This window comes from Diabrotica virgifera, chromosome 5 (assembly GCF_917563875.1).
Source record: "Diabrotica virgifera virgifera chromosome 5, PGI_DIABVI_V3a".
NCBI classification, from domain to species: domain Eukaryota; kingdom Metazoa; phylum Arthropoda; class Insecta; order Coleoptera; family Chrysomelidae; genus Diabrotica; species Diabrotica virgifera.
Window position 1 is genome coordinate 257763046 of NC_065447.1, and position 27020 is coordinate 257790065.

The window sequence follows — 27020 nt, forward strand, 5'->3', positions numbered from 1 at the left end:
AGAGCAACTTGACACTCAAGGATGGATACGGCTTGTTTGCATGCCTGTCGAAGAACAGTAGCTCTATATAGATAGTAATGATGACTAAAAGATGAAATAATAAAATAAGAATAATGTACTGAAAATGAATGGAGATGAATAATGACTAAAAACGAACAAAATAAATAAATCTAACAAATCATGGGCGCCATGAAAATGATCTTCGATCATTTTCCCAGGTATCTTATACTGCTGTTAAATACTAAATATATCAAACCTGTAATAATGAACATAAAGGAATTAATAAAAATAAATGATATACAAAATAAATAAACATTTATTAAAATTAACTACCAGATTTTTAACAATCTCTGAGTTAAGCAAGTTCATATTATGCTGTGACTCTAACATGACATATGTTATATTTTAAAGATGATATTATACAATACAACAACACTAATGTTATCTTTTACAAAATTAGATACCTCTTACATATATATAGGGTACAACTCACATGAGTCTTCTACCAAATGGTTATAGTACGCCTGCTACGTACAACTAAAGGAAACTGACAAAGATGAAAATACTACAAATAAATAGGCCCAAGCCTCACTAAGGGAAAATACAATAATGAATAAATAAAGTTAAATATACAATTGACTAAAGTAGAAATGAAGTTGAGATGAATACCGACGATGACCTAAATTAACCGAACAAATGGAATAAAGCGAATAACAGTAAAATATTTGGGAAACAAGCTAGTAATATTAAAAAATAAATTTACCCGAATTACATAAACCAATATCAAAGCAATAATAAAGCATTAAAAACCTAATTTTCTCTAGGCTTATTCCTGTGCACAAGAAGTTACCGTAGATACAAAGTTTGGGAACCAAACAATCTAATATAAAAATATGTTATAATAAAAACCAAAGTTAAGCTAAATTGAAAAGAAATATTACATTAACCAAATGTCTGAAATATAAACACTATAGTTACTCAAATCCACACAAACTTAAATGTTCCCAAACAAATCCCAAATGACTCCTAAAAGTCCGCTACTGCATCCCAAGATGAGCACCTGGACGGTACGAACTGGTACCTCCTGTAGGTCCAGGTGTAGAATGAAAAGGAGCCGGAATGCCCCCAAATAGCTTGTTCCCAAAAATTACTACCCAGGATGACTTGTGGTTGGAAATTGTCCTACCTCTCCGATGGTACTGGGAGGTCTAAGTTTTCAAGGGAGTGGCTAAAAAGACAAAATTTCCGTTTACTTCAGTTGCTTAGTGTGTGAAAAAAAAAGGATCCAAGGAAAGATAGAAGAAAAACCAAGAAAGTGTTTTTTTGTATAGATAGTAATAAAAACTCATTAGTGTTAGGCACAAGAAATTACTGAATACTTAACCTTGACAAACTTTATGTGAGAATTTCTAATTACAGCCACGTGGATTTGGGATTTAAATACAGAATAAATATGATTTCTTTAACATAATTAGAGGATATTGCTTAATGGAATAATTCAAAGCTAAAAGATACAGATACAGAGATACATAGCTAAAAATTAGGGTTAGGATTTTCTCTGAAAGATTTTGGAATAATTAAAGATAACTACTAATTTTAGTGAATAAATTTACACATAAGATTTAATCGGAAAAAGTATATATTTCACCATGAAAGGGTGACAACAGATTGTTATAAAAAAATTAATATGAAAATTGTAGTTACCATGAGACTCGATGGTGTTGTATAGAAAACCCCATTGGAAGAATAATTATTTCTCCCAAATAATCCTCAATGGGTTGGAATGGAATTCACATTTTTTCTTTTTTTAAACTAGATATTAACCGGTACTTGATCTAAATTTAGTCCCATGCCACTCTGAACAATTCCCAACTAAAAGTGAAAGCTCAGCTGAGTTTCTTTCCGACTGTCACAAGGACGGCCTCAGAACACGAAATACTATTGCTCGATAGGTGGCGTACATAGTACGTTCCATCACCGAAGTGTGACGTCACATCAGAAGCCTTTTACGAGAAATTAGAGAATTTAAATGAGAGACCGAGGGAAAATAATTATAATAATAATTAAAGATCTAATTTCGTAACGTGACCGTTACAATATGGCATTAATAAACCATTGCTGTTGTGCTTATTTTTATTTATACAAGGAGTTGAACTTGTTACGATTTTCATACAAAATTGGTTATAACTTTGTAAATACCCTGTATAGCATGACAAACCATTATATTTTTGTGATGGAGAAGTTAACAGGATTTCGAATATAAAATAAAATATAGGGTGTTCTATTTAAAAAAACATAAGTTTGCTCTGCCACTATATTCTCGAACACCCTGTAACATTCTAACTAATTTTTTAATGTGAATCTCAAAGTTGGCTAAAATTTTTGTTATTAATTTTTATTGCTATCTATTACTATAGCGGATCTATTGAGCTTTACCCCACTAATCAATCACCCTGTATTATACAATTGTTGTAGAAGTTCTACCTTATACCTCATATTTGCGATATTTTGCATCTCATCTCTTTGGATAATGTCTTTTAGAAACTGTTTCTGAGAATATTAAAATTTGGTAGGTATAACTGATAATATTTTTTTTTTTATTTTATTTAAAACTTACAAACACCACCTAGGTAGTAATTACATGTAAGAGTGCTCATTACTTGGTATAACAATATACACACAAAAAGTACAAAAAAATACAATATACACACAAGTACAAAATAAAAGTACAGAAAGTAAACACATTAAAAAAAAGACACAAGTTAATAAAATTTTAAAATTGAGCCCATTACTTATCTATTGATGATAACATTTTTTAATATCCCTTACACTGCAGTTAAAGAGGTCTATATCACAGATCTTTATTAATGCATTACACTGATATTGCATATAGTTTATTATTGCACAAGGATTATATGGACTACAAGAAAATAGGTCATTACTGTTTACTCTTAGGTTGACCTTTGGCACATGAAACCTAATAAAATTGATCAAACCACATGTCTTATATTTAACATTGTTGTAATATTATGTATAAACACAACACAATGCATATTTCTTCTTTGCTCTAATGACTGCAAGCCAAATATTTGAAGCAACTCTTTTGATGGCGTAAGGTGACTATACACATTGTATTTCTTAAGGTATAAATACCTTAGAAATCTTTTTTGTACCTTTTCTATATGATTAATATGAAATTTGGCTTCAGGAGCCCATACCACTGATGCATATTCCAAGTTTGGTCTGACTAAGCGTTATATAGTCGAATGGTTGTGTTTATACTAAAGTGTTTGGAATTTCTTATTACAAATCCCAATATTTTGTAGGCCTTATTAACAATATGTATATAGTGTTCATTAAATTTCATGTTAGCCTGTAGGTATATTCCCAAATCTTTACATTTGGTTTTCCTAGATACTACACAGTTGTCAATTCTATAATTATTTTGAATGTAGTCGATTTTGCGAGTAAAAGATATGACTCCACATTTCTTAATATTCAAGATCATATTGTTGTCCCTAAACCATTCTATAACTGAGGTCAGGTCCTCCTGTAGTAACTGACAATCATTTGGATTATGTATAGTCTTAAAAAGCTTAAAATCGTCAGCATAGATCAAACTAGAAGAAAATTTAAGAGATTGTGGTAGCGAGTTGACAAAAATTAAGAAAAACAAAGGCCCTAAGTTGCTCCCTTGGGGGACACCAGATGTAGCCTGAAATTTATCTGAAAAACACCTACCAATTTTGACTCGTTGAAACCTTGATTCCACATACGATTTTATAAATGTACAAGCATTTTTCAACGACGACGTCGTGAAAGTCCAAAATTCGTGCTTAATTCACAAAAATTCTTAAGAATATTAATCAGTGCTTTTTTGCAAAACAAGTAAGAGGGCCAGCGAAAGCGCCGTAGGGTCCTTTTGAATCGTTATTTATTTTTCCGTTTCCCGCTCTTTACGAACCTTAATCCAACTTAATTTTCATCCGGGTAGTTTTTTGTGTGGATTCCTTCGGTGGATGGTAGCGGGCCGAGGGCCATACATCTTGGGGCATTAAGTGAGGGGCGTGAAGTCGACCAGCAGGATGCTACTAAACTTGTGATGCGACTTTTTTATTAGTTATTTTTTATTGCCTTTTTTTTCAGTGGCGTTCAGTGATTAGTGAGTTCTGGAGGTGATAAAAACAAAAAAATAGTACTTTAGATACTATCTTTTTTATTAATGTAGACTGTTCAATGCAATCTCCTATCTAAATAAAATTCCAGTTTTTCGAGAGAGAAGAAAAAATTGATTGATTATTACACCTCAGGAAAGAAGAGACTAAAAAGACTTTTTGATAGCCAGACGGAGTTCAAGAAACCATAAAAAAGAAGAGAAAACATTAGAAAACATTAGAAATGGCAGGAAAATAGGTCTTCAAAAAAGATCTTTAAAACTATTCGGTCGCCGAAAAGAAAGTGAAAGTAGCAGTAGCAAATGCTAAATCAGAAGCATATACAAATATATACGAGAAGGCGAAACAATGATTATTTAATTATATAAAATAGCCAAACGAGAAAACAAATCAGAATATTTTGTTTTCTTTACACTTAAAGAAAGGACTCCCAGAACAGCACGGCCAGATTCACTTTGTATTTGAGATTTGGATGCGCACTGTTGTTGACACTCGGTTTTCCTTGTTTTTTGAATTTTATATTCCGTATTTAGTACCGTGCAGGTCTTATACTTGGAGAGATGTTACCAAAATAAAATTTAAAAAATTTGGAAAAACCGAACGTCAACACCAGTTCGCATCCAAATCTCAAATACAAAGTGAAACTGGTTGTGCTGTAGGTACTCACAATTGATTTGATCATATCTTGGACAACCGGTTTTGAGCTGTACAATTTCAATATAAAAAAAAAAACAAAAAAAAAGAACGAAACTAATACAAAAGGACAACCAACAGTTCCTCAAAAACTGTATTTCTTGCAGGAGATTTTAACGCACAACATATAGCCTGAGGTGTATTGTGGAGGAACATGAAGATACCGTGAAGACAGAGACAAAATGATCCTCGCGCCAGCTAAACCAACACGAATCAGCCCAAATTCACAACCAAACAATTTATCTCTCTCTCCTATGGCGCTACAGCCTAAGTCGGGCCCTGGCCTCCCCCAGCATACGCCTCCAAGTATCTGTATCTCTGGCTGCTCTCCTCCAGTTGTCCAACCTCAATATCTCTCACTTCGTCTATCCACCTCTTCCTTGGTGTTCTTACTGGCCAACGTTTCACCATAGTTCCGGTAAGCGTTCTACTAGGTGTTCTTTCGGTTTTCATTCTTATAAGATGACCTTCCCAGCGCAATCTTTGTATTTTTGCATAATTTGCTATAGAGGGTTCTTTGTAATATTGTTACAACTCGTGGTTGAACCTTATTCTCCATATACCATTGTCGCAAATGGTTCCCAGTATCCTCCTTAATATCGTTCTTTTGAAAAGTCACAAGGGGAATAATAATGGAAGAAGTGAGGTCAAACTTCAGAAGACAGCTTAATAAAATATAGATAAAAGAGAATTCAAATCGAAAGAAGAACTAGAAACACGCAAAAAGTATTCTTTTACTAAAACCAAAGGACAGAAGACCAGAAAGTTAGAGGCCAATATCACTACTGGAATAACTTGGAGAAATATTGGAAAGGATCTTCTAAAAAAACTCAAAACTCTTCTACAAACACGCAAAATAAGAAGGGAGATTAATTCGGTTTCTGAAAAGGAAGAAATTGTGGACTACAATATAGGTAGAAGGTAGTAGGTATAGCTAGACCACCTTATAACTTTTACATGAGTTTTTTTTTGTATGTTCTCTCTGATTATTTTTATTCCTTATTCTGTCATGTTATGTTTTTTCACTAATCTTCCTCAAAGCCTTTATTTCCTCAGCATTTTTTACTGTTGAACGTTTCTCTGACAAAGGTTTCTTCTGGATATGGTAATACTTGCACAAGAGGATCACCTATATCAAAATAAGAAGTTGCTTATAGGAAAATTGTATCTGAAGCAATAAGTAACGAGAAACAGATGTATAGGTCCTATACTATAGGATATGCTTCATTTATATCCAAAAAGAAACACGCGTTTTAAAAAGGTGTATATATATTTTAGAATTTTTGTGGAATATAGAACAAATACCTTCTACAATTACGCAGATACAACACTGGTGATTTCATTTGTCCGAAAATACGTGAATAAATCAAGATCAAGGCCGTTTTTTTACGTTACATTTCCCGTTTTTGGACATATGTATCATTCAATGAATGTACACAATGCACAACCCTCGAAGCTGGTCCGGATAGCAATTCCATAAAAGAATACAGTGCATTTTCCTAATTTGAGTGATATTTCTCTTTCAGTTTTTCCAATAAACATGCGAAAACTTTTATATTAGTTGATTGCGAAGTCAAAGACTGTCGTCGAAATATGAAATGGGATGAAACATTATAATGCAATCGAGCATGAAGACCAAAAAGACTCTGACATGCGGTATGTCAAACCATTGCCTATTCTCCTTTGTTTTCAATATGATAGCACTCTTATAGCAATCTTATAGCACTGTATATGTTTTCTACATCAACTACGGATTGATTCTTCACACTACTATAGAATAAAATACTGCTCTAAATTTTTTTTTAAATGATATTTAATTGAAAAACTTTTTGGACCATTTTCCTGGTGACACCTCCATGGCTTCTAAAAATTGCAAGCCAGATGGATGCTGCAGTGAAGACAAAAGGAAAGGAATTCTACACTATGCAATTCACAACCCCCGTCTGCAACTTGGTAAAGTTCCAACGGAAAATGGACCTAGATACTCTATAGGAGTAACACTAATATAAAATAAAAATGTATACCATTTTATTCAGTTGCAATGCGAAGCCAAAACTGTCTTAATTTTTACTTAGGTTAGAGCAGAGCGCAACCAGCACTCTTATCGACGATTTCACTTCTTGTTAGATGCTCTTCAGAGAATGCATAGGCTGCTATCTCTACTCCAGATAGCAGCATATGCATTCTCTTATCGACGGTTTCACTTCTTGTTAGAGGCTCTTCAGAGAATGCATAGGCTGCTATCTCTACTCCAGATAGCAGCCTATGCATTCTCTGAAGAGCCTCTAAAAAGAGGTGAAATCGTCGATAAGAGTGCTGGTTGCGCTCTCTAACCTAAGTAAAAAATTAAGACAGTTTTGGCTTCTCATTGCAACTAAATAAAAATGGTATACATTTTTATTTCAAAAGATTTTAATCAGATTAGATGTGCCTACCCGATCTTTTTCTTAAGGTACCGTCGAAGAAACTTTGATGGCCATAAAAGTAGATGGCACCTCTGTGCGCTAATAACCACTGAAGTGGGAAATATTGTAGTCAGATCAGTCTGAGTTGTCTGAAAAAACGGGGACCCAGAAATAACGTTTGACTAATTTGTGCTCCAACGTGTCATATTTGGTTTTAATTCATAAAAGAGCGATATATGTGTGATCCCCATTTTTTTATTTATTTTATTAAACGCTGGAAGAACTACAATTTGTTGGCATGGATAAAAGTATAAAAGGAACAAAACATCCGATCGTTATCATTGTTTTAGAATTGAAATAATATCAAGCGCTGACTCAAAAAAAGCACTTTACAACAACCATTATAATAATCGATAAAATACATTAAGCTTTCTGATAGGCGAGAGATCCAAATAAGATTTAATAATTTATCTACATAAAAATTTGACAAATATTTGGATAAGATATACACGCTAGTATGCATGGTTTAATTTCTAAATCAAAATTTAATTTCGAAATATACATTTATAAAAATAATAGATACATATACGAAGATTCTTATGTTATATAACTTCAGAGATATAGAGAAATAGAGAAAATAATCTTCTTTTACTTAAACTTTTAACAGGAATTCAGTGATGAATATTCCGTCTTCACAATATTTTTCATGTTTTCTTTATAATAATTATTGTCTTACCGTTTTGATTGTCTTCTTTATTCGTGGGTATAAGCATTTGTTGTTAGTTCGTTCTTTATTTATAGTCCACATTCCTGTTTTCCTTTCCGTTTATTCATGGTGTTCCATTTTTATCTGAAAGAGTTGTGTTGTGCTTTATTTTTGGCAATTTAATTCTGCTATTTCTTTAACCTTTTTATGTAGGTGGAATAGCTCGTAGCATGAGGAAGATCAGATGAGATGGGTTGATGATATTAAAAGAGTAGCCGGAACAAATTCGAAACATGTTGCTCAACCTAGAGACCGATGGAAGGAGAGCTGTATGTCTAAACGTGGACCAAGGCTAAGAAGAATAAGAATAGCTCGTATTTGTTCTAAAAATCTTCTATGTTTTTACATTTTTCCTCAAATTAAGTTTGTTTTGTCTCTCTTATCTTTTTTATAGTTTCATTGTCAATAATTTTGTATATGACTGTCTTATTTCCTGGCTTGTCTCCATTGCTCCATCATGTGCAGTACTCCGTCGGTCATCCAAATATCTTTCTTTCTTATCGGCTCTTTTAACAACTCTGCATGGAACGAGTAAAAGCAGGATGCTAGAAAAAAAATGAGCTAAACTGGGAATCCAAACATCAGTAAGCAGATCACCAAGATGGTGCAGAAGTTGAACAATGAATGTATTAAAAGAAGGAGAAGGCTTTATCGACCTACAATGACAGCATTGTCAATATATTTGTAGACTTAAGTTTTTTGAGCCAGAAAAAGATTTACGTAAAAATACAACATTTTGTATATAAAATTTCGATCTTCTTTTCTCCTAATCAAGGTAAAGAAGTCATTTGAAATTGAAAAATGGTTATAAAAAATAAGCACATCTTAAAATCATCTCCAGTTGGTTTTGAGTACCGAACGAAAATTTTGGTGGTTAACAAAGTATTGAAGTGCATTAGTCAATAAATATGGATGGATTTCCTGGAAATTGTAAGTAGCTGTATAAATAAATCAAAATGTGCAGTAAAATTACATTTTAGTAGAGTATATTCCTCTTCAAGTAGATTATTTGTTTGTTAAAGTGTTTGTATTGTTGAGAATTAATGAGTGAACAATTTTAAGCTATTAGTTATATAAATTCAGATGTATATTACTTCCCGTCGATTATTGATTAAATAAGAATAAGTGTTCTAATTTACATTAGTATTCAACTATTTTCAATGGGAAATAAGCCGCAATTTTACCAAAAAAATGATTTTATTAACGTTCCGAAGCCCAAATCGGGTTTCGTTGTCAAATTAATACTACTAAAATAAGCAAAAAGTAAAAAAATTCTTCTAATAATTTATTTAATCGGACTCATTTATATTGCCAATTCAGACGTAGATTATACATTTTAAAGTAGAAGACTTTAAAATGATATCGCCAATATTTATGAGTTGCTTTCCTGGGACGACTTTACTAAAATATAGTTCATTCGATTACATGAAATCAATCCCAACTCAAGAATATCCGTCACAAAAAAATCATAGCATGTGATCTGTCTTTAAAAAATCAACCAAATGCAAAAATGACACTAAAATTCTCGCGTTAGAGATTCCATAGTAAATCGCGAAGGAAAACCAGGAAAAAACCTCAGGATACTATCCCGACATCGTAAGTATTTGGTATTACATTTAATTTACTTTCAAAAAACTAATACCAAATTCTGACTTTGATATGTTTAAATTATAAATAATATTAATAATACATAGATATACAATAAGTAATACTAAAATATAAAATTTGTACTAACTCGATATGTTATTGACTTACTAATCGTGGTATTTTCTTTCTATTGACTTCCTCTTTCAGTATGGGTAACCACGTCCTACTGCATTCTGCCGAGGAATTTGCGACACAATTGGTTTCATTTAGCATAATTAGAGCCGCTTCTTTGATTTTTCTCTTTTTACTATCTGATTCTTTCAGGACTATACTTGAATCTCTCCACTGAGTTCTATGTTCATTATTCCATGCGTGTTGACATATTTGAGACCTATCAAATTCTCTATTTTTAATATAAGACTGATGTTCACTTATTCTAACGTTTAATGGTCTTGATGTTTCATCTAAATAAAATTGTTCGCATTCACAAGGTATTTTATAAATGCAATTCTTGGTTCTTTCTTGTTCATTGTTAGGTTTAGTTTTAGATAGAATAGATCTCAATGTGTTTGTTGTTTTGAATGTTGTTGAAATGTTGAATTTATTTCCTATTATTTTAAGTTTCTCGGATAGTTCTTATATATGCGGTATTGATATTTTCCTCGTATTGTTGTAAGTTGTTCTGTTCCATTCGATCCAATCTTGACAATTCCTTATTTATAAACGATAAAGGATAATCACTTTTTTAATAAAACAGATGTTAACCATTGTTTTTCTTCTAAAAATGAATTTTCGTTAGAACAAGTAATTTTGGAATTAAAATTGATCTAGAAGAACTTTACAGTAAGAATAAACGGGTAGAATTTGTTTGGGTTCCATCTCATGCAGACATAATAGGTAATGAAAAAGCTGATCAGGAAGCTAAAGAAGCCTGCTATACAAATAGAACAGATAAAGACCTCCTAGAAATTCCTCATTCCGACATTCAAAACACTATCAAAGAATTTTCAATGAGAATATGGCTCAAAAGATGGAAAAAACTTGACGACAACAAACTACAACGCATCAACCCAAATTTGTCACCAAAAGGGATAATGCCACAAAAACGACGAGATCAAGTCATACAACACCGCTTGAGAATAGGACATACCAGGTTAACCCACGAGTACCTAATGAAGGAAGAACAACAAAAACTGTGCCTCTGTTTGTGATATTCCTCTGACAATCGAACACATTATTGTTAGTTGCCCTCTCTATCACCTGGAACGACTTCAAAGTGATTTACCAAGTGATCTGAAAAGTGCTGTGAACTATAGTAAATGTGATAAAGTGACTAAGTTTCTAAAACTAACTAAATTGTAAAATTTAATATAAAAATAAGCTTAAGTTCTCAATTGTAATTAGTTGTTATAAGCAAACATCTGATTTTATGTACAACTCTTCCCCGTCAATAACCTTTCATGGTTGACGCGGTTTACTTAATAAAAAAAAAAGTAATTTTGGCTCTATTATATAAGGATTTAATGATTCCCTTTTTAACGTTGACGTTGTGATTTGATTTGTAATTGAGATATCTGTTAATTAAATTTGGGCTTCGAAACGTTAATAAAATCATTTTTTTGGTAAATTGTGGCTTATTTCCCATTGAAAATAGTTGATTATAAAAATGCCACAAGGAAATAGCTTCAGAACAACATTACATTAGTATTATGTAATCAAGTTAAGGCTATCAATATAGCCTAGTCCAAATAAAAAACACAAAAGTCAAATCACATAATCGTGAGAAAAATATGGGAAACCTCAGTAAAAAGCACTGTCTGGTGCTTTAGCTACTGTGGATCAGATCATAAGCTGTTAAAAATGAACTGATCTTCCAACTGATTTAGACTAGAACAACTTGTAGGTATATTCTCACCATGTTAAGATCCAGACTTTCACTGCTATTGCTGTGTCATCGGCATATAGAATGGAGCATGGTGTGCTGGGTGGTTCAGACAGTAAGTTTCATATCTAAACCCTGAACTTTCTTTTGGCAAGGTAAGAGGAAAGAAGGCATGTCATTTTCTTGCTATATCCAAGTTGGTTCATTTTGTGAATAATCCCCTCGTGCCACACTTTGTCAAATTCCTTACTGCCATCTAGGAATGCATTCGCAGTGTATTTCTTCTGATTGAATCAGACTATTATTTTAACCTAGTTAGTACTACCCTCTTTGCAATCTTGCTTATTGATGATAGGCTGATTCGCTGATTGGTCTGTAAATTTGAGGGATTGTTCTATTTTTTTCTGCTTTCTCAAGCATTATCACTTGTCCTTCTTTCCATTTCTTAGCAAATCTTCAAGTTCGAGCATCGCGTCTATGAATTGTTTGATGTACCTATACGATTGCTTTCCTTGGGGTATTTTTAGTGCTTGTTCGTGATTCTATCTATCTGGTCCTAGTTATTTTTTGCATTCAGGTATTTAATTATTCTTTTTCTTTTCTTCTTATTGTTATTTCTTATTCTTATTATTTCTTCTGGGGAGGTGTTTTTTATTCTTAATTCTCCTATTCACTTTTCCAATTCTGCTACTTCTTCTTCCAGTTCGTTGGCCACAGTTGATTGTTGGAATTATGACAATGTTTGACTGATTATTATATTAACTATCATATCCTTTTGAAAGATTACCAGTTTGTTTTCTTCTTCTGGTATGTGTGGAGTATGGATATCATACAGTATTTCTAGGTTGTGCAATTTTGCTATGTCCAGATGTGTTGGAAGTACGTCTCCCAAGGGAAAGTACTATGTAGTTAAGTGGTGATCTTTTCTTTTTCGTGTCTGGATCCTACTACAGCTTTTTGCCCAGTATAGGGCTACGTCAACACCCTTTGTATTTGCAAGCCATAAATCATCGAGGGTGCACTGTGATAAGCAAAGTCTGCATACTCTCGGGTGCTCCACGTTCTGTATTTCCCCACATCCACAAAGTGCGTCGTTATCTGTCTTGATGCCCCATTTAATGAGGTTCTGTTTTACAGGGGCAACACCGCGCCGGTGCGTATGCGGTTGAGTGTCCGCCAGGTTCTCCAGTCCAGGTTCATTCCATTAGTTCGTTCTGGATGTAGGGAGAACAGTTCGGGTGGTTCGACGCTGATTAATGATAAGGTTATAGTGCGTCAATTTATGCTAGATTTACAAGAATATAGTAGAATAATGAATATGATTATAGAAATTTATTTAATTCCAAGTTATCTGTACTATATATTATATTTGTCAAAATCATATAATCGCTAATAATTCTAAAATGTATTCAGAGTGAGATAGAAAATAAAGTACTGGTAGTCGATAAGACAGAATAAACAATTATCGATAAGGCTTTGTTTACTTAAGACGACAGGTCGATATAATATTCCACTAATAAATGTAACCACAATCATATCAGATTCATCTAATATTTTTTTTAAAATACATCGATCACATGAAAGGTTATCTTTCGTTTATTAATTTTCTAAATTTAATTTTGTTACTAGGTGTCTTTTTATTTAGAAAATGAAATAGAAAAAACGGGAGTTCGATTTTTTGGCTCAAATCCCGAAGCAATAGATTCCGTAAATCTGAAATCAGCGTAAGTGGAGGATTAAGTTGAGTCATTGAAATCGTTGTGTGAAGTATGTAACATAAGGACTACTTACTCCTGTAATTACTAGTTTAAGTGCTTTCAAAATTCGATATACTACCCGTATTAGATTAACAAGAAAGTGTCATCAAATGTTTATTTACAAGATGTTTATTTAGGATAGTAGTACAAGGTCATTAACAATCAAATATTGAGCAAAAATAGAATCAATTTACTATCAAAGAAGTCACAATAACAATCATCATTAGTTATTTTGAGTTCACTGGTGAACATAGGCCAGACATACGATCTTGAGCACCATCTTGTTGGAGGACTTCTTCCAACCCTGGCAAGCTTCCTCCAACATTTAACTCTGGCAATATGTTCTAGTTTATATTTAATAGCACATATTTACACTTCTCTGGTTCTACCAAGTTTGGCTAAAGATGACTTGTTTTATGCTCTATCCTGCGTGATGATAGTTCTGTAGCATTTTAGTGTCTCTATATGATATTCTGTTATTAATTTCTTCTAATTATTGATCTACGAAATGATAGAAAAAAGACCGTAGTAGTTAGGTTAATAGACGGAACCATAATAGATTCCAAAAGTCTCCTTGGAATAGTCTCCAGTCTCCATGTGACTAGTTTTATTGGGAGCTTTTCACCAGGAATTTGAAGAATAATAGGGAAGAAGAACTAGAGGAAGCAATAAGAAATATAAATACTAAGAAAGTTCCATAGAAGCGATGAAGTTCATAGGCGTAACCAGGGAGGGGTTTGGGTCATTTGGATGTACTTTAAGTTCTATACGCTTAACACCATTAAGTACTATTCCATACCCCCAGAGATCATCCAATACTCGTCAATCCCTCCTTAGGATTATCCTGGTTACACCCTTGATGAAGTTAGTCCAGAAATATTAAAAGACATAGGTATACTGGAATAACTCAAAAATGGTTTTAAGGTTTTCATTTCTAAGGAAAATGCATAAAAAATGCTTTAGTTTGCTTAAACGAAGATAATCTTTAAGTTGATACGTTCTCTAAAGGATCATTATTTAATAATGTGTATGTGTGTGTGTGAGAGAAAAAATGGCTTGGATGCGGGTCCGTTAACCACAGATTTTTATTTTATTTTTACCTCAATTTATTAGTTTTGTTATATTTGTACCTATTTCACTTAAATGAAATAATGTGTACTTATATAATTTTGATTTTTTTTATTTTTCAAAAGTCTATTTTGAAAAAATGTTTTGAGTTATGCTGCTATTGCAGCAAGAGCTTTTTTCATTAAATATACGAACTAGGGATTATAAAAACTGCAGTATCAACAAAAATTACAAAATCCAAATTAAACTTTATTAAAAAATAAGATTATAAATAGACAAGGCGGAAACGGCGGGTTCGTTGGGAAAAATATTCCCATGAGATATTTTTGCATAATCACATTCGTGAGACATCCCAGAATAAGTTCAAGAAGTCGCCCACGAGAAAAGTGGGCCAATTTTTTTTTAACAATTTTTTTTTAATCAAATTGCAAAAATCAATATTTTGGCCCGGACTAATTTTTATTTAGGTTTTTTGGACCATTATGGACAAAAAAGGTCTCTTCTAATTTTTCTCTAAAGTTGATCTTTTTCGAGTTATAAGCAAGTTAAAATTTGAAAAACGCGAAAATGGCCATTTTTAAGGCTTAATAACTCGGTCAAAAATTATTATTTTGAAAGTCAGAAAGTGACTAAATCAAAGTTTAAAGTCGCCGTTACATGATCCTGAAGAAATCTGTGTCATTAATTTACTACTAAGCTGTTATTTTTAATTAATAACAATGAGTGGTTGTATCGTATTGACGCTACTGTAAATGTGAGTGCGAGTAAGATGCACAATTGGACTGCTGGAATAGCTTCTCTCTCGCACTCAGCATTTACCCGCACACGTGCATGGCGGTTATTATTATTACTTAAAAATAACAGCTTAGTAATAAAATAATGACAAAAATTTCTTCAGGATCTTGTAGGGGGGGCTTCAAACTTTGATTTAGTCATATATTGACTTTTATAATAATAACTTTTAACCGAGTTATTAAGCCTTGAAAATCGCCATTTTTCGTTTTTTTCAATTTTAAATTGCTTATAAGTCGAAAACGATCAACTTTAGAGAAAAATTATAAGAGACCTTTTTTGTCCAGAATGGTCCAAAAAATTAAAGAAAAAATTTTTCGGGCCAAAAATATTGATTCTTGCAATTTGATTAAAAAAAAATTGTTAAAAAAAAATTGGCCCACTTTTCACTTGGGCGACTTCTTGAACCTTATTCTGGGATGTCTCACGAATGTGATTATGCAAAAAAATCTCATGGGAATATTTTTCCCTTCGAACCCGCCGTTTTCGCCTTGTCTAAAAATAGACAACTCTAGTGGCACTCGAAAAGTACCAGTAGAGGAAACCAAATATTTCTGTAATGGACCCAACTCAAAATGTGCCACTTTTGATGACAAGAACGTGCCCTGATCCTATCGAGCGTTGGACCTAAACTAAGTAGTGTTAGCAATGCAGCCATAGCAATTTAGGACTAATCACATAATACAATAGTATGCCTACCTATTTTGTGTAGCAGCAAAACTACCTTCTTTTTTTTTGTGGGAGGTGGGAATCTTCTTAAGACCGTCTGGGAAGGTATCCCAGGTGCAGATGAGAAGAGAATTCGAAACAACAGAAGAAATAGAAAGAAAAATAGAAGAAATCACCAGGAACATACAACAGGCCATGAAGGACAACATTCCAAGAGAGAAGACAAACCATAAAGGACTCATCATTCCAAATGAAGTCAAGGACCTAATCAGAGACAGAAACAACGCAAGAAGGGCTTACCAAAGGACAAGAAGACAAGACTACAAGGACTACAGCGATGAACTGTCAGCAGAAATAAGGACAAGACTGACCAGCATCAACGAGAACAAATGGCACAACATCATCAGAAAAGCCGAAGAAAATCAAGGAAACGTCTGGAAAATGATGAAGGCCAGAAAAAGAGGAAAACAAAAAATGCCACCTATCACGGATGAAGAAGGAACACACTACGAGGCCCAAAGAAAAGCTGACGCAATTGCAAGAAAACTGGAAGACACACACAGGCAAAACCAACACATGTCGGACCAACAGACCATAGACGAAGTAAACAGGGCCTAGAACAGGATTTCAGAAAGAAATCAATTCGTGATAGAAGAAGAAGACCAACTACACCCCGCAGAAGTCCACAGGATCATCAAGAAACTCAAAGGATCCAGAGCTCCAGGTCAGGAAGACATCCACAACATCGTCCTCAAGGAACTACCAAAGAAAATGATAGTACAACTGTACTACGTTTTCAAGTGTTGCCTTGAGAAAGCTCATTTCCCAAACAACTGGAAACACGCAAAGACGATACCTCTCCTGAAGCCAAGAAAAGATGGAAGAAGACCAGAAAGCTACAGGCCAATCTCACTGCTGGAACCCTTAGGAAAAATCCTGGAGAAAATCATATTCAAGAGGCTCATCAAACACGCTGAAAGAAGAAACATCATCCAAGAAGACCAATTCGGATTCAGAAAAGGAAGAAACTGTGAACTACAACTCGCTAGAGTTGTCAGCGACACCAAAATCAGGTTCAACAGAAAACAGAAAACAGGGATGGCAATACTCGACATCGAAAAGGCATATGACACGGTCTGGAAGAAAGCACTCATCTTCAAAATCAAAATGGACAAGGCTAGATTACCACATTATATAGTTAATATTTGTGACACATATTTAACTAATAGAACTTTTCATGTTACAGCTGACAAAAAGATGTCCAGGATACAACAAATCCAAGAAGGAATGCCACAAGGCAGTATTTTATCTCCTATTTTATATAACATTTTTGTTTCAGACTTACCAACAGATGCAAGAACCAGTACAGCTTTGTATGCAGATGACACAGCAATCTACACTTCAGGCAAACAGGACAGAAGAATCATCCAAACATTAGAAGGCCACCTAGAGAGGATTGCAGAATTCACGGATAAATGGAAAATCAAGATAAACGCGGAGAAGACACAGTTCACCATCTTTACGCAGCAACCCAACCCACCAGCGGCAGAACTAACGATGAGAGGAAACGTTATACCAGCCACACCATCAGTGAAGTACCTAGGAGTCCACCTAGACAGAAAAATGAACTTCCATCTGCATACAAAGCAAATTAAGAAGAGAGCCACAGTCAGTAAAAAACTAATTCTGCCTTACATTTTCAGGTCATCACCACTATCGAAGAAGAAGAAGATCCAGCTCTACCAAGCATATGTCAGGTCGACTATGCTCTATGCAGTCCCAATATGGAGTTCAACCGCCAACAGCAACTGGAAGAGACTAGAAGCAACAGAAACGTCATGCTACAGGATAATCGACGGTACAGCATGGCAGGACCGGGTGACGAATGCAACCATCCAAGAAAGGCTCCAGTATACACCACTGAGGGAGGTGGCCGAGAAAAGAACCCAGTACTTCTTCCACCAGGCCACAAGAAGACTCCTAAAGACCAGGAACATCCTCGAGAATAACAGGGCCCAGAGGATGTTTCGAGAAACACATCGTCTGATCGACCATATGATCAGACGATAGCCAGGTGGTTGCAAACCGGTCAGGAAAGTAGGTACAGAGCCAGATAAAGTACCTACAGAAGAAGACGTCCAGGACACAACAAGAGAAGAACCAATACCGAGAGGATGAAGATCAAAGGAGATGGTGCAATTGCGGAACTTCTAAGAAGAAAATAAAATATCTTAAGGTTGAAATGTACATATAAGTTAGGGCAATAAACGTTTTTATTTTTATTTTATTTTTTATTTTTTATTTTATATCCCAGGTGTGTTGGATTCGGCCCGTTCTATCTGTATCACGGGCCGCCTACCGACTTCTAAACCATGAAATCTGGCGCCTAACGGAACCCCGTTTTCCTTCAATGGTACCCTGGATGATCAGTTGCGTGAGTCGGTACTTTTTGTTTCTCACTATGTGTCCCAGGTAGTTGACTTTTCTAACTTTGATGATCTTCAGCACAGTGGCGTAGCGTGAGTGTCGGCCGCCCGGGGCGGAAGACAATTTTGCCGCCCTCTTCGGAACATTATTAAAATATTGGGAAGAGTATCTTCCAGCTTGGATTTAAATAATTCAAATGAGTCTGCATTAATCAATTTATTTTCGTTGCCTGTAGCAGCAGCGAAAGTCCGCAGTCGAGGTCTTTCCAGCTTGAAATTCTGCTCGTCAATTTCGTCAAAGCGTAGTCTAGACTATATTCAGTGTTGTCTGGATCTAATAATATAGCTGGCATCAGATAAGCAAACTTATCCGTTAAATTCTGTAAAAAAATGCTGTTGAAAACGCTCACGAATTTCTACAATAACTCTAACGAAGAAAACAGCTTTCGTTTTAACTCATTTTCACAAGACCAGTTAGTATCTCTAGTTCCGTCATCAAAATATGCTTTCTTGTCATGTGCCTCCGAGGTTTTATTTAAATTCCAAGTTCTTCACACATCTTTTTTGCATAACCTACAGCGCCATTTCCCCATTCCTCTTTTTTCTTTGTCAATATCATCTGCAGAGCATTTACTTTCTGAGCGCACAATCTTATGTCAAGTCCCATTGTTTGTAAATATTTTTCCTCGAATTCATCAGAAAACAAGTAATGAAAAATTCCGGTTCCAATATTTACAAAATATTTTTATTATTTATTGTTAAATTTTGCCGCCCCCTAAAAAGTGCCGCCCGGGGCGCCCCGCCCCTGCCGCCCCCACTACGCTACGCCACTGCTTCAGCAGCTCCCTATTTGTATCTATTCTCCTCAGAACATTTTCGTTGGTGGTGTAAGTTGTCCAAGCTATTTTCAAGATTCTTCTATAAAGCCATAGCTCAAAGGCAAAACTATATAAAATAATAGAAAGAAAAATCAGAATACGAATAGAACATAAACTAGAGGACGTACAAAGCAGATTCAGCAAAGGACGTTACACACAAACCCACAAAATTAGCCTGGTTCAGTCGTATAATACTGAGGGATAGTATTAGGCAAGTGAAAAGATTGTGAGAAGCTAAATCAATAGGAAAAAACAGAAGGGGAAGTCCAATATATGGATGATGGATGGAACACCGACAGAGTAGAAAACTTACAAATAAGAGTAAACCTTGACAAGGAGCAACACAAATCGCGAAAAACAGAAAAATGGAGAAAATTCATCAAAAGCTGGGCGCAGCTCCGTCGACATCGACGATAGTAGAGGTACGATTAATGTATACATGTACCTGAAGATAGGTACATGTTAATCTTTCAATCTGTTAGATATTATCTATTTTAAAAAGGTCAAATTTCTATATTAGTGTTGTTACAACAATTTTGTAGGTAATAAATCAACTATCTTTGAAAAGAAACATTAAAACCACTACCATTCTACCACTGAGTTTCAGCAATTGAAAACGCCATAATTTTTCAAGTGTCAACAGCTCAACGCTAATGACCATACCTGACCGTGTGTGGTCACTCTGAAAGAAGAAAGCAGCCATCAAAAAATAACTGATATTTTTTTAACTACTACAGGATGTAAACTCTATTTAAAATCTCCGTGGCATTAAGATGGCTTGAATGCCCACAGATTTTTCTTTGTCTTTCTTTGTTACGTGTGAAGAACAGAAGAAGGATTCTCAAAATGAAAAAATAATAGTCTGAATGATATAAAAGATGTTGATGTTGATTGATGCGAAAAGTTCTTAATCGGCTACTTGAATGTATTTTTATTGTACGTAATATATGGGATGCAGTTTGTTACGACCTGAATACTTAGAGATGCCTACTTTGTGTAATTATTAATTTCCTTATGAAATATTTAAAGATCTATTATCGTTTGTGTTGAGTACTGATTGCTGGTGAATCATTAAGATGATATTTATATTTTAAGTACATTTAAACAAGTCAGCAAACCAAAACAAAATGTATCTAGCGCTTTTTACGACTACTTAATCGAAACGAAGAAGTCACAGTAATCGAATAGTATTCAAAAAGAGTATGCTAAAGAGTTAGTAGGTAATTTAAAAGTCTCAAACCCTAACAGTATAGAAAAAACTTGGAAAGAAATAAAAGGTCACATTTCGATAGCACCAGAAAAAGCATTAGGATATAAAGAAATAAAAAGGACAAAAGTACGACGAAGACTGCGAAACAGCAACTAGGGAAAAAATCTAGCACGAAATAGATGGCTAAAGACAGGTAAAGAAGAAGACATGGAAGAGTTCAGGACAAGAAAGAAATACAGACAAACGCTGTACAAATAATTTAAGAACTGGAGAAGCAGATAATTGCGGACCTTAAAAAGATGGGAGTTAGAGAATAGATAACCATAAGCAAAAACTCAAATGAATGAGAAGTATTGTAGAAGACGCCAAGTCACACAACCGATTATTCATCATCACGTAGCGCTACAACCCTGGGTGGGTTCTGGCTGACTGTACAACCTTCTTCCAATTTGTTCGGTCTTCCATCAACCTAGGGTCAAATGGGATGTTCATTTTTCGGAGATCTGCTTGGATGTTATCTCTCCATCGCATTCTGAGACGTCCGAGTGGTCTTTTGCCTGTAGGAAGCTCCTCCCATACCAGTCTTACAAGTCTCTCGTTATGAAGTCTGTCTACGTGGCCTGCCCATCTTAGTCGCTGTGATATAATTTATTGGACAATATCGGTGTCATTGTAGAGTTCTTTTAATTCGAAGTTGGTTCTGATCCAATACTGGTTTGTTTTAATTTCGTGGTGAGGCCCGAAAATTTTTCCAAGTATTTTTCGTTCAAAACGTCTGAGCTTTTCTTCGTTTGATTTGGTCATGGTCCACGTTTCGCAACCATATGTTAGTACAGGTCTGACGATGGATTTATAGATTATGTTAGTACAGGTCTGACGATGGATTTATAGATTTTGATCTTGGAACTTCTTGTAAGATTTTTTGATTTTATAAGCTTATCCAGTGCGAATAGACAGCGATTTGCTGATTGGATTCTGTCTTTTATTTATTCAGTAACATCTTTGTCAGCTGTGATTACGGCCCCCAGATACTTAAAACGTTGTACTCTTTCGAAATTGAAGGTGTTGACCGTCACATTTTGTCCTATCCTGTCTCTTCGTGTCGTTCTATTTATACACATATCTTTCGTCTTCTCTTCATTAATCCTCAACCCTACTTCGCTTGTGCTCCTTCCACCTTGTTGAAAATGGCTTTTGTGGATAGAATGGAGTCTCCAACGAGATCAATGTCATCTGCGTATGCTAGTAATAACTTGGGATATTGAACCGATAGCAGTTCTGTTTTTATTTCGGCCGACCTCGTGGCTTTCTCTAATACAAAGTTAAAAAGTAGTGGAGATAACGCATCACCCTGTTTGAGTCCACTGTTGATTTCAAAACTGTCAGACAGTTTATTATTTACACGTACTTTTGATATTCCACCGTCCATACAGACTTTAGTCATCCGAATGAGTTTCTTTGGTATTAAGAACTCCGCCATTGCATTCCATACTTGGCTTCTTTGTACGCTGTCATATGCCTGTCGAAAGTCTATGAAGAGATTGTGTATGGGTCTGTTATACTCCCATCCCTTTTCTAGAAGCTGTCAGCGTGAATAGTTGATCTATTGTGGATCTGTTTGCCCTAAAACCGGCTTGATATTCTCCTAAGACATTTTCAGCATAAGGGGTTAGTCTACTAAGAATGATGTTTGAGAGGATTTTATATGGGCACTATGATGTTTTCCTTCCATCTTGCTGGTATCCTTTCTTCTAATCATATCTGTGTTATTAATTGGTGGATTTGGCGATGTAGTGTTTCTCCACCATATTTTAGAAATTATGCTGGTATCTCGTCCGTACCCGGCGCTTTGTGATTTTTCAGCTTATTTAAGGCCTTGCGGGTTTCCTCAAAAGAGGGGATTTTCAACGGGCATTTCTGCTGTTATATAGATCTCTTCTTTGTGCTGTTCGCTGTTCTTCGTGTATGATGTTTAGAAGGTCCCTGAAATACCCTTTCCATTCTTCTGTTAGTTCTTTATCGTCGATTATCAGATGGCCTTGATTATCTCTCAGTGTATGGATAGAATTGGTTCTACGTCCTCTTTTCTCAGTGGATATTGCTTTATAGAATTTTCTGGAGCCTGGTTTGGGTCGGTCTCTCTCCATAGCACATATTTTTGTTGTTCATAGTTTCTTTTCTTTGTGCGTATCATTTTTCTCGTTTTTTTTTTCGGCAGTCGTCGTATTACTTTTTACTTTTGTCTGTTTGTAGTTGTATCCATGTCTTCCTTACTGTTTGTCTTTTTTCCAGCTGTTTCCGACATTCATCGTCATACCATGTTTTTGCCCTCTTCTGCCTACTCCTTCCAAAGATCTTGTCAGCTGTCTTGGTTATTATTTCGGCAGTCATTTCCCACAGCTCTTCTATATCATTGTAAACTGTTTCAGAGTTCAAGGATTGTTTAAGTTCAGGCCCTGCCCTAGGGATTTTGCCGCCCTGGGCAAGATCGGCCACCGCCGTCCCCCCCTGGTATACCCAAAAACTCAAAAATTTCACCCTGGATCTTAATTTGCTGAAATCTATCACTTAATTTAATGCATTAACGGTTGTGTTTATAATTTTTAAATGGAAGTCAACTTTATATCGTGTTTCTGGATATAGGTCCATACTTTCATCTTCAGCCTCATGACCAAATTGTCTTTTCACTTTCCTCTTTCTGGCTATTACTGTGCGTCCTTTTTTAACTTTGATGAGCTCTCTTGCATCTGTCAAATAGCCCTGGAACTTTAAATTACTTCTGAGAGACTTAAAATGGATTTCCGATTTTTCTAATAAACTGATAGCTTGCTGCGCTCCCATATCAATACTCTACATACGCTACTACGTTGATGTGAAGTAAAAGGTCATGCATATTACCACACAGCAAAGAAAACTATATTCACAGATTTGATGTGCCAAACAGCTTGCCTCATGAGCAACTATTTTATCGTTGTTTTTATTCACAGTGATTTCTACAAGAGTATCGTAAATTTCTTGAATTTGGTATCTAATGGGAGTAATTGCATCAATTATTCTACTTTCACATCTAGTTTCGGACAAAGCTTTCAATGTTACGCTAGAAATATGATTTTTCAGCATAGTCCAATGATGAATAGATGCTAGAAAAAGTTTTTAAATTTTGTCACTAAGGAAAAGAAAGAAACTACAAACTGTGAGGCTTTAGCTAGCAGCATCGTTCACGACTAAATTAAGAGAATGGCGAGAACATGGGACAAAAAATGCTCTAGGGTTCATTTTCAAAATTCTGTCTTGAACTCCCAAGTTCTTTTCTTCCATGTTTGCCCCATTATCATACCCTTGTCCTCTCATATCTTCCAAAGGTATTCCCAGTTCATTATGGGACTCTGTAACTTCCAAGCCACTACAGGCACAAATCCAAAAGAACTGTTCTTCAATTTTAACACCTTGTTAAAAAGAACCTCAATCGACAAAATGTACAACAATAATAGTCATCTGTTCCACCCCAGCAATATCAGATATATAATCTAAAATTATGCTATAATACTTTGCTGATTTCAAAAAGCTTAAAATTTCATTTTTGATTTGGTCATGGAGGAGCTGAATAATTTCGTTTTGAATACGTTTTCCCAAGTAGTGATGCTGCTTGTTAATCCCATTAGTTATTCTCCTAATGTGCTCTTGTTAAACAGAATCAAAATTTTTAAAGAGCTCCTCAAAAAGCTCAAAAGCATTACCATTGTTTTGATGAAAATGTTTATCAGAATTGCCCCTCAATGGAACACTGTTGTGCTAAGAACTGTATTATTGATATAAGTCGTTGTATTACAGTTTTCCAATGACCAGTTTCTGAATTTAGAACTTTTTGAATTTCAGTGAATTTAGTTTAGTTCTGATCCTACTATTCTTATGCGATGAAGAAGAAGGCGGTGTTATCGATTTTCCTTTGAATGAACCTTGCAATAATTGTTATTGTTTCACTTACTTAATTGTCGTTTTTACTAAAAACATTGCATTTTTGCCGCTCTTGTTCCTAATATTGATGTTTTATAATATTAAAAACATAAATTGTTATTTCTTCAATTTCAAAAATTGGCTATCCTCTAAAATTTGCCGCCTCTGAATTTGCCGCCCTGGGCGGCCGCCCAGTTCGCCTCGCCCACCCCTGGGACCGGGCCTGTTTAAGTTGTTCTATATATTTTTGATGTTTCTCTTTGTTCTGCATTTCGTCCATGTTCCATTGAGGGTTCATTGTTGTTTTGTTGTATTTGTGGCTAGATATTCTGAATTTGACTTTTGCTCTGACTAAGTAATGATCTGTGTCTCCGTCTATTCCTAATATAACCGATTATTGTAAAACAAAAATGTTGATGCAGGCTGATTCACCGCGACAAATCAATCGGAAGAGCCCAAAGATAATGATGATGATAATAAAAAGTCCCTTTTTCTTCTTTATCTTACGGTGCCTTATCGTTAAAGACGTTGGCCATTACATTTGCCCATTTAATCTTATTTGCAGTCGCCCTGAAAAGTTCTATGGAGGTCATATTTATCCATTCTCGTAGGTTTTTAAGCCAAGGGTTGTGTCTTCTTACTGGTTCTCTTTTGCTATTGATTTTGCCTTCAAGCCAGGTGCAGAAATCATTCTGGCGGTTGCATAGAACTTTTTGCATTTTGTAAAACATTGTACGTGCCTTTTCCAGACGAGTTCTGATCTCTAGTGAGTGGTCCCAAGTTTCATCAAGATTACTTCCAAGGTACGTTATCTTGTTACTCTTTCCAGATTTGTTCCATCGACATTGACCCTTTTATTTTGATGCTTGCTGAGGACCATCGTTTTTGTCTTCTTTGTATTCAATTACATTCCAAATTCTCTACAAGCTGTCATTACTCAGTCCATTAGGCGTTGCTGTGCTTTAGCATTATCTGCCAGAATGACCGTGTTATCAGCGTATCGCAGGTTATTTATACATTGCCCGTTTATAATTATACCATCCGAGGTGCATTCCAAAGCTTTCCTAAATATCTTCTCAGAGTAAACGTTGAACAGCAAAGGTGGCAGGACACATCCCTGTCTTACTCCCTTCGCGTTATTGATTTTTCCAGATGTTTAGCTTTTTCTGATTTTAGCCTTTTGTTCTTGGTAGAGGTTTTTTTATCATTTTCTTAGTTGCAAATTTACAATCTACTCTAATTACAACACAGAGTATTTAGCAAATAGTAGCAAAGTCTTGAATCCTGGCATGCTTAGGGCACCATCCATCGATGGTTCTCCAATACACCTAATCAGTTAGTTCCTCTGGCCATGTCCTTTTCAGTCTTCTTCCCACAAGTGGCGGCTGGTAGAGTTGTTGAATAGTTTGACTTTCATGGGCGAAATTTTTTTCTTGGGCTTTGTTTGTCTGTAGTTTAATAACATCTTCGATGAATGGTATCCCAAGGTCATTATGGGTAGTTATATTGGAAACGTACCATGGTGCACTCGCTATCATGCGCAGCGTCTTTGATTGAAAAGTTTGCAGTATTTTAGTGTTGCTCGGTTTGCTGCAGCCCCATAACTCTATACCATAACTCCATATCGGCTTTAATTTTGTAAAATAATACTTTGTTTTCTAATGATAACTGGGATCTTTTACCTAGCAGCCAATACATTTGTCTGACTTTTAAATTTAGGTGAGCTTTCTTGGTTTTGATATGGTTCTTCCATATCAGCTTTCGGCCAAATGGAGTCCCAGGTACTTGACATCTGATTTTAAGGGGATAGGAATGTTATTAATATGAACCTGTGGACAGTCGATCCTTCTTGTTGTGAACGTAATTTGTGAAGACTTTCGCCGTTTACTTTAATCTTCCATTTTGTTAACCAAGTTTGAAGTGAATTTAAATAGTTTTGCAGTTTGTTAGAAGCTCTATCTGGGTTATCGTCTGATGTAAGGATTCCTGTATCGTCGGCAAATGTGGCCATATAGTAATGTCATAATGACGCCACTAAAATGTTCTGTTGGAGACGAATGCTACAAATTCCTTGGACCGACCATAGAACAAATAATTCAATTTTAAGAGAGCTAAAAGTTAGCCAACGACTCTCCAGTAAAGTCCATCTCCAACAATTAAAATACTTTGGACATGTTATGAGAGCAAACACAGAAAACATGGAAAGGCTCATTATACAAGGAAAGGTGGAAGGCCGAAGATCACGAGGAAGATCCCCAACAAGATGGATCGATCAAATTACAGGAATATGCAAAAGACCTATGCATGAGTTAAAAGAAATGACCAGAGACAGAGATCTTTGGAGACGGACAATACACGACATCACGTCGACCACTACACTCCCTCCGGGGGGTCAGGATTGAAGAAATAGAGAGAGAGAGAGAGAGAGAGAGAGAGAGTGAGAGAGAGAGAGAGAGAGAGAGAGAGAGAGAGAGAGAGAGAGAGAGAGAGAGAGAGCGAGAGAGAGTAATGTCATCATCAGCAGGTATATCAGCAGTGTAAAGGAGATAAGGGAAGGGACCGAGGACACTACCTTGAGGTACTCCGGATTGTGGTAGAGGTTTGAAATGATCTTTAAGTCTTTATCGTCGATATTACATGACTTTAAAATGTCTATTAGTTTATCATGTTTCATCAGTTCAAAACCTTTCTGAAAGCCTATAAAACACAAGTATACATCAGAGTCGACATCTCTACATCTTTCAACTAGCACACTATT

The 27020-nt window shown here is 35.2% G+C and overlaps 1 long non-coding RNA gene across 1 annotated transcript; it reads right to left on the minus strand.

The window, feature by feature from the left end:
* Positions 1 to 298: 298 nt before the first annotated feature.
* Positions 299 to 2041, minus strand: LOC126884876 (uncharacterized). The gene is made up of 2 exons (XR_007698178.1): positions 1705 to 2041; positions 299 to 1228 (listed from the first exon to the last, which is right to left on the minus strand). It is a non-coding gene; the product is annotated as an uncharacterized LOC126884876 (long non-coding RNA).
* Positions 2042 to 27020: the final 24979 nt, after the last annotated feature.